Here is an 8,181-nt window from a genome sequence, read left to right as displayed (position 1 = left end):
TCCCTGTGTCCTCAAGTCCATTCTCTACATGTGCGTCTTTATTCCTGTCCTGCTCCTAAGTTCTTCAGAATCTTTTTTTTTTTTTTTTAGATTCTATATATATGTGTTAGCATACAGTATTTGTTTTTCTCTTTCTGAGTTATTTCACTCTGTATGACAGACCTAGGTCCATTTACCTCACTACAAATAACTCAATTTTGTTTCCTTTTAGGGCTGAGTAATATTCCATTGTATATATGTGCCACATCTTCTTTATCCATTCATCTGTTGAAAGACACTTAGGTTGCTTCCATGTCCTGGCTATTGTAAATAGAGCTGCAATGAACATTGTGGTACATGACTCTTTGAATTATGGTTTTCTCAAGGTATATGCCCAGTAGTGGGATTGCTGGGTCATATGGTAGTTCTATTTTTAGTTTTTTAAGGAACTTCCATACTGTTCTCCATAGTGACTGTATCAATTTACATTCCCACCAGCAGTGCAAGAGGGTTCCCTTGTACTGCTGGTGGGAATGTAAGAAATTCCCACATTTAAGAGCAGAAATCTTAAATGTCTTCGTGGTAAATAGGAAAAGGATTTGTCTGAATCTGTATGTATGAGATATATACATAAAGATCTATACTTGTTTAGATAGATAGATAGATAGATAGATAGATGGATAGATAACATGTTTCTGGTACAAGTCAAGGCATGTTCTCTCCATAATGCTTCCAGGGATCTTAGTCATCTCTCCGAGCTGGTTAGATTCTCCTGCAATTCTGTAGGCCCATGGGTTTTTTTAAAGTCCTAATATGACATACATTCAATCCCTGTGCCCCAAATTAAACCTAGGACAGAAGCCTCTCACGTTTTGCTTTTCATTTTCTCTTTTTGTTTTTCTTCCCTAAGAGTCACATCCTCCAGGTTCAATGCCACAGTAAAAGGGCTGTGAGAGAGAAGAGGAAATTTTAAATTTTAATTAAATTTAAAAATTTTTAATTCTTTACTTTATTCCACTCCAAAGGATCTCCTTCTTCCCCTTCCAATTTTGGATTAACTCTGATTGCTGTTTAGTTAGATATGGTACTAGGTTATATCCATTTTCTCTGGTGACACTAAGCCTCATGTCTCATTCCAAATGATAGGCAGGTAAACAGGAATGATATCTATGGTGAAGGTGAGTGAAAAATACAAAGCTAAAAATTTTCAACCTACAATACTCATTATTTTATAAAATAATATAATTGACAGATTATTCAAATTATTTACAGTTCTTTATTGCTATTTGATTTTAAATTATATTTTAGCATCAATTTCTATGTCTTGCTGGTTTTCAGTTTCTATACTCAAGAATAATCATTGAGATTTCCCACCCTTCAAATATACTCCTTCTTTTTTTATAATTAATGAATATATTGTTATTTGAACTTTGTTAGAACTCAACCCTTTTTTTTTAGATTCTTTTCTTATTCTGTTTCTTTCATATTACTAAAGCTTCATATGGATTAACACCAACTTAAATCTTTGCTGCAGTTCAATAACTACACTTCTGTTTAGTCCACATAAATCCTGTCTGCTATTAACGTGCCAAAAACTGCTTGTTTATCCTAAGATTTCCAATTTTTTTATATTTGATTTTTAATCATTATCTTCTCAAATTTAGTGAGTTCTCTTCAGGCACTCTTCTTAAGAAGCAGTCAAGCTATTATTTAGGTGAATGGACAGCAAATTTAAAGTATTTCTTAATTATAACTATGCACATTTGATACATTATAAAATTCCCACACCCTTTAACATGTTGTAAGTTGGGGAATACAAATGCTGGTAAGATAAATGGTTTCTGAACAAGAATGACTTAAAGATATACTCACTGTATTAGTCAAGGCTCTTCAGAGAAAGAGAACCAACAGGATGTGTTTTAATAGAGACATTTATTTTAAGGAATTGGCTGCTCACATAATTGTAGAGGTACAGGTCTAAAATCTTCAGGGTACAATGGCAGTCTTGAGACCCAAAGAAGAGCTTCAGTCTGAGTCCAAAGGCATTTCGTAGGCAGAATTCCCTCTTGTTTGGGAGACAGCAGTCTTTATTCTATTAAGGAATTCATCTGATTGGATGACCCCCACCCACACTATGGAGGTTAATCTCCTTTATTCAAGGTCCACCTATTTAAATGTTAATCTCACTCACAAACACTTTCACAGCAACATCCAGAATAATGTTTGACCAAATATTTGATAACATGGCCCAGGTAAGTTGACATATAAAATTAACCATCACACTCACACTCTTCTGAAACCCTTTACCTTAAATATGAACTGTGTAGATAATTACTTATATATGGCAATCATGTGTATCTACACACATTAGTTATTCAAATAGTGTGAATTATAAGACATAACCAAATAGTTCATCTTTACAATCTTAAAATGACAAAGACCCTTTGTTCACAGTCACACCAGGCACCATTTACGTGTGTTAGACTGCAGGCTATATTGGATGACCAGGTAATAGGTAACATCACAAGTAGAAGATTGTAGAGAACTACACTGCTGCCTTCTCTATCTCTTCTCATGAAAATGACCCAAACATAAGCATCTGCTATTTGAAAGCTTAGGAAATGAATACCATTGAAAGCTTAGGAAATGTATACCATTAGAATCTACATTGTGATGGCATTTGATAAATTGTTACTACTTTATTTATTGCAATAACCATCAGGATTCAGCCTAGGTGAAGGTGTAAGAAGTAATGTGATTGAACAATCATCAAGATAATTGATAGGAATGGTCTCAGGTAAAACCATGACGTAGAAGTTTCAAGAAAAAACCAAAATATCATTATGTAATAATGCTGTTTTGATATATATTTCTTATACATTGCCATATATACTTACTACCTAGATGGTTCTTATTTAAATCATCAAGTTATATTGTTAATGTCAATGGATTTCAGTGATTTTCACTGAGTTGTTTTCACTCAGTGAAAAAGCTGAGTGGTTTCTTTGAGGTTTTCACTGAGTGGTTTTCTCTTGACACTGTAAATTCTGTGTCCCAGGAAACCACTCAGTCCTGAGCAAACAAGAGTGTTTGTCACCATAGGACCAGTAACTGATTAAGAGAGTGACTCTCAATATGAAAGGTGTTTATAAGAGTGGGAAGAACATTGAGCTGTAGTACCCAACCTTAAGTTTCATAGCTTTTGAAAAAAGGATTAAAAGATTGAGCATGACCTTTCTTTAGAATTTTACTATGTAAGATTACAAAAACAAACAAAAACCTATACAGTTATTTCCACTATCATTCAATAAAGGAAATCAGAGTTTAAATATAGCAAAATATAATCTCAGATTAAAAGACAATCCTTAAAATTGAGAATGCTGTATTATTCTATCACAGGATGCTAAAAAATTCCCCCACTGACATTATTGACTTGTATTGGTGAATTCTGCCTTATGTAACTAGTAAGCGCTCTCTCCTCCTTTCCATCAGATGAGCCCATTCATTCCTCTCAAGAATATATGTCACATCTATTTTTTTTCTTCTTTGAAAATACAAGTAACTTTTCTCTAATTTGAAAGAATAAGAAACAACAAGGTGAACAGTCCTTAATACTTGGAGGATGGTAGGGTATGAGATAGTAATACTTATTTGGGGGCATCTTAATACTTTGGAATGTGTATAATTCAAGAGAATCTACACCTTCTGAAAAACAAAAATGGACGTATGTACATACACACAAAATATTACCTATAATTTCAGAAGCTTTATAGAGCCTCTGGAGCCCAGGGACCCTGGGACCAGAAATCTTGCTCAAACTTGGCTGACAAATGTTTAATTATCTTCTAGTCAAATACATTCAAATGGCTTCCTTGTGCCTCACAACAGTAGTGATGAGAAAACGCATGTGCTTCTCTGAGGTCTCCACTGACATATCCCTGAGATCTGCCACATCAAATACACCAGCCAGATTAAGCTCATAATACCACAAGATAAGACAGAGGGAATGAGGCAACTGGCCTGTATAGATTTTGTCACAGGGCAGCATTACAATGAAGAGACTTTAAAACACTGAAATTTCAAACAAATATTAGTCTTAGGCATACAGAGGCTTTACATGTGGGTTAACAGAGCCTTGCTTTCTGTGAGAAAGTTTCTCCTAGGTATTTGCTATTTAAATCTTTTCAGGTAATTAGTCCCTGTGGTGCCTTCCATTTCAGGCTCCAGCTGTTCATGCTAATGAGATGTCACTTGGTGTCAGGGATTCCTATCCTCCAGCATTAGGCGGTTAACCAATAATGGGGTGCTTGAGAAGCTGCACACATAAAGGGAGGTGATGAACAGCTTAAACTTAATTATCACTGCTTTTATCCACCAAAAAAAAAAAAAGGCAAGTCATATCTACCGTATTAGTATTAGTAGGAAGTCCCTCTCTGATGAAGCATATTTCAAAGAGAAGAAGAGGGAAAAGGTTAACATTTCAGCCATAATCAGAGACAAGTTATTTCTTTAGCTGTACAATCTGATTTCTGAAAATATCAAACCCACAAAAATGAACAAATGTTTATCAAACATCACCTCATATCTCTCACATTTACAATATTTATGTGAAAAGTTCTAGTTGGCCAACATAAAGATAACGTGAGTTAGGAGTTCCACATTTTTGTACATTGTACCTTCGAAACATTGTTTTGCCTGGCTTGGCATAGGATTGAGTGCATCTTAGCTTTAGAAATTGATTATCTATGTAAAAAGTCTTGAATTTGATATTTAATTTATAATTTAAAGATAATGCACTTGTCACAAAGACACATTTAGTAAGTTCCAAATAAACATGTGGCAGAGAACATTCTGATCAAAATGTGATAAGAAGTGAAGTTCACTTTAAAGATATACGAAAAAATGAACATCATTGTTCTAAAATAATTTCTAAATGAAAGAATAAATCAAAAGTAAAAACACAAAAAGAAAGTTGGAAATTATAGTGCCTTAAATCCAATTTATGGATGTCATGAGAACTGTTTTTATTACTAAACAATAACATTTAAATAAATTAATTAAATTTTAAATGAAAGAAACAAAAAGAAAAATCAAAGTTTATGAAACTAATTAATACAAAAGAAAAGCTAGCAAATTACAATATATAGAAAAATTGACAAAACAGACAGAGATAGAGCTCCTCAAAGCTGGTCGTAAAAAGATACAGATGTTACCAAACTCAAGTTCATGTGTCCAATGCACAGTGAGGCCAAACAAACCAAAACTTAGGCATTTGGAACAGAGAAAGGTTTATTGCAGGGTCAAGCAAAGAGAGCGGGTGGCTCCTGCTCAAAAACCCCCAAACTCCATGATGGTTTTGGGGAGCAATTTTTTATAGGCAAAATTTGTGGTGAGGGCTGCAGGGTGTGTGACCCTCTTCTGATTGGTTGGTGGTGAGGTAACAGGGCAATATGCCATGAATCTTGAGCTCAGCCTGAAATTACCCTCCTCCACCTGGGTGGGGCCCTTAGTTCTGGCAGAAGAACTCAAAGATATTGTTATGTACATCCCTTCAAGAGGAAGCGGGATCCTGCTTTACTCTCTGCACTAACATTTCTTGATTGTTCCTCCTTTGTTTCTGCATTCCCTATTCTTTGATCAGTAGCTGTTTGACTCTGCCCTTTGGAATTCAGGGAAGGTCTAGGAGGCTGAAGTCTTTATCCTGGAAATAAGAAATGGGGGACCTAGAAAGGTTTTTGTGCCCAGGAGGGCCTCAGAGGGTCCTGCTCAGTTTCACAGAGATTACATTGAAAAGAACATTACTTCTTAGAAAGCATTACCAACGAAAGAAAAGAGAGAGAGAGAGAAAGCAAATTACCTAAGGCTAGAGAATAGGATTAAACTACATATATAGGCAAAAATAAAATATTTACAAAGAAAGTAGGTGAGAAAATTTTGTCAGTAAATTAAAAATGTAAATAAGTTATAAAAAAGTTACAAAGTATGAAAAGATATTTGCTGGAAAATTAAATATGATAAACATTTGTAGACCAGTGTACTATTAAGTAAATAATGCAGTTTTGTGTGGAGATTATATATAGGTATATGTGTGTCTTGTATATATGCAGGTACAGATATAGATATATATGCACAAAAACAATACAAAATAATCTTAAATACTTGACACGTGGTAGGTTTTGATAGGGAGAAGATCTGACCATTACATTTTATTTTCTATTTTAAATGGAAAATGTATTTTAATTTTAATTTTTTCTTTTTTTATTTTTTAACTCATAAAAAGCCACATTAACAACAAAAAGTAAATCTAAAAATTGTAGCTAAATTACTCAGCTACATTTTATATGCTTGGAGGTGTTACTTCTAATTATTATTAATATTATTATTATCTTATAGTTAATATACTGCATATAGAATAACTAGCAAAAACCTCTAAAACAAATTAGAAAATCTTTACAATGACAATATAATTCAGGAAAAAAGTATTTAGTAAAATTATAGGCATCTCCTATTTCTTAAGTATCCAGAGGAAACTCCATTTAAAAAAAAATCAACTGTTATTTTTCTAAGTGATAGATCTGACTGATATCATTATGATGTTTGCTATAGAAATCTGTAGTTCATTCACAAGGTAAATTCTACAAAATACTCTTATTCAAAACTCTTTCAAACGCAAGAAACTCACCTGCTGAATTTGAGGCCAAGAGCCAAACAAAAAGACTCATGTCTTACAGGAAAACATTCAGATATTTACTGCAAGGTAATTGACTTATAGCTGTCCTTTTATTAAAAACAAAACAAACAAACCATATAGTTGGAAAATTCTGTCTTTGGGAACTGTAGCGTCACCGTTCTATTTACCTGTCCTCTTTGGGTTGTATTCTAATGTAGAGGTTCTCAATCCACATTGCGTATTAGAATTATATGGGCAAAATGTAAAAAAATTACTTAGTCAAATCATATGAGGATTTTACGATTTCAGAAAAATTGAGTACTCCATGTCTACAGTAGCCAATCAGTCCTAGAAATTCCCTTAGTTGTTATTGGTTTTGGATAATTTTGAATAGCCAGTGCTCTTTAACTAATGTACCATCTTTAACTAATGTACCATCTTCTGTGAAGGGGAGATTAGCTGGAGATTGAGTTAATGATTGATCATGGGTACATGATGAAGCCTCCATAAAAATCCCATAAGAATGGGGTTCAGAGAGCTTTTGAGTTGGTGAACACATCTACTTGTTGGAGGGTTGGTGCACCCCAATTCCATGGGTACAGAAGCTCCTGTGCTCAGGACCCTTCTGAAATTCACACTGTGTATCGCTTCATCTGATTCTTCATTCATATCCTTTAATATCCTTTATTGTAAATGGTAATCTAATAAGTAGACTGTTTTCCTGAGTTTTCTGAGCCCCTCTAGCAAATTAATCAAACCCAAGTAGGGTGTTGTGGGAACCTCTGATTTATAACTAGTCTGTCAGAAACACAGATAAAAACCTGGACTTGCAATTGGCATCTGAAGTGGTGGTGGTAGGGGGGCAGTCTTAGAGGTCCTCACTAACTCCAGTTAGTGTCAGAACTGAATTGTATTATAAGACACCAGGCTGGTGTTTGAGACTTGGTTGGTGTGGGAATAAACCCACACATGTGGTGATGAGAGGTAAAGTAGTGTTGAGTATACAGAAGTATTCTGTGAGTAGTGAGTAAATGAGAAGCAGGGGATTTTTCCTGCACAGTAGGTTTTGTGCCATTATACCTTTGTGTTTTGTTTTTCTAATATAGGGTATTGTTTCTTCCTGAGGCCCTTTCCTTGCAGTATTTGCAAGTCCATTCATATCCTTTAATATCCTTTATTGTAACTGGTAATCTAATAGGTAGACTGTTTTCCTGAGTTTTCTGAGCCCCTCTAGCAAATTAATCAAACCCAAGTAGGGTGTTGTGGGAACCTCTGATTTATAACTAGTCTGTCAGAAACACAGATAAAAACCTGGACTTGCAATTGGCATCTGAAGTGGTGGTGGTAGGGGGGCAGTCTTAGAGGTCCTCACTAACTCCAGTTAGTGTCAGAACTGAATTGTATTATAAGACACCAGGCTGGTGTTTGAGACTTGGTTGGTGTGGGAATAAACCCACACATGTGGTGATGAGAGGTAAAGTAGTGTTGAGTATACAGAAGTATTCTGTGAGTAGTGAGTAAATGAGAAGCAG

This window comes from Physeter macrocephalus, chromosome 2 (assembly GCF_002837175.3).
Source record: "Physeter macrocephalus isolate SW-GA chromosome 2, ASM283717v5, whole genome shotgun sequence".
NCBI lineage: Eukaryota > Metazoa > Chordata > Mammalia > Artiodactyla > Physeteridae > Physeter > Physeter macrocephalus.
Note: the sequence above shows the minus strand (reverse complement) of the source record.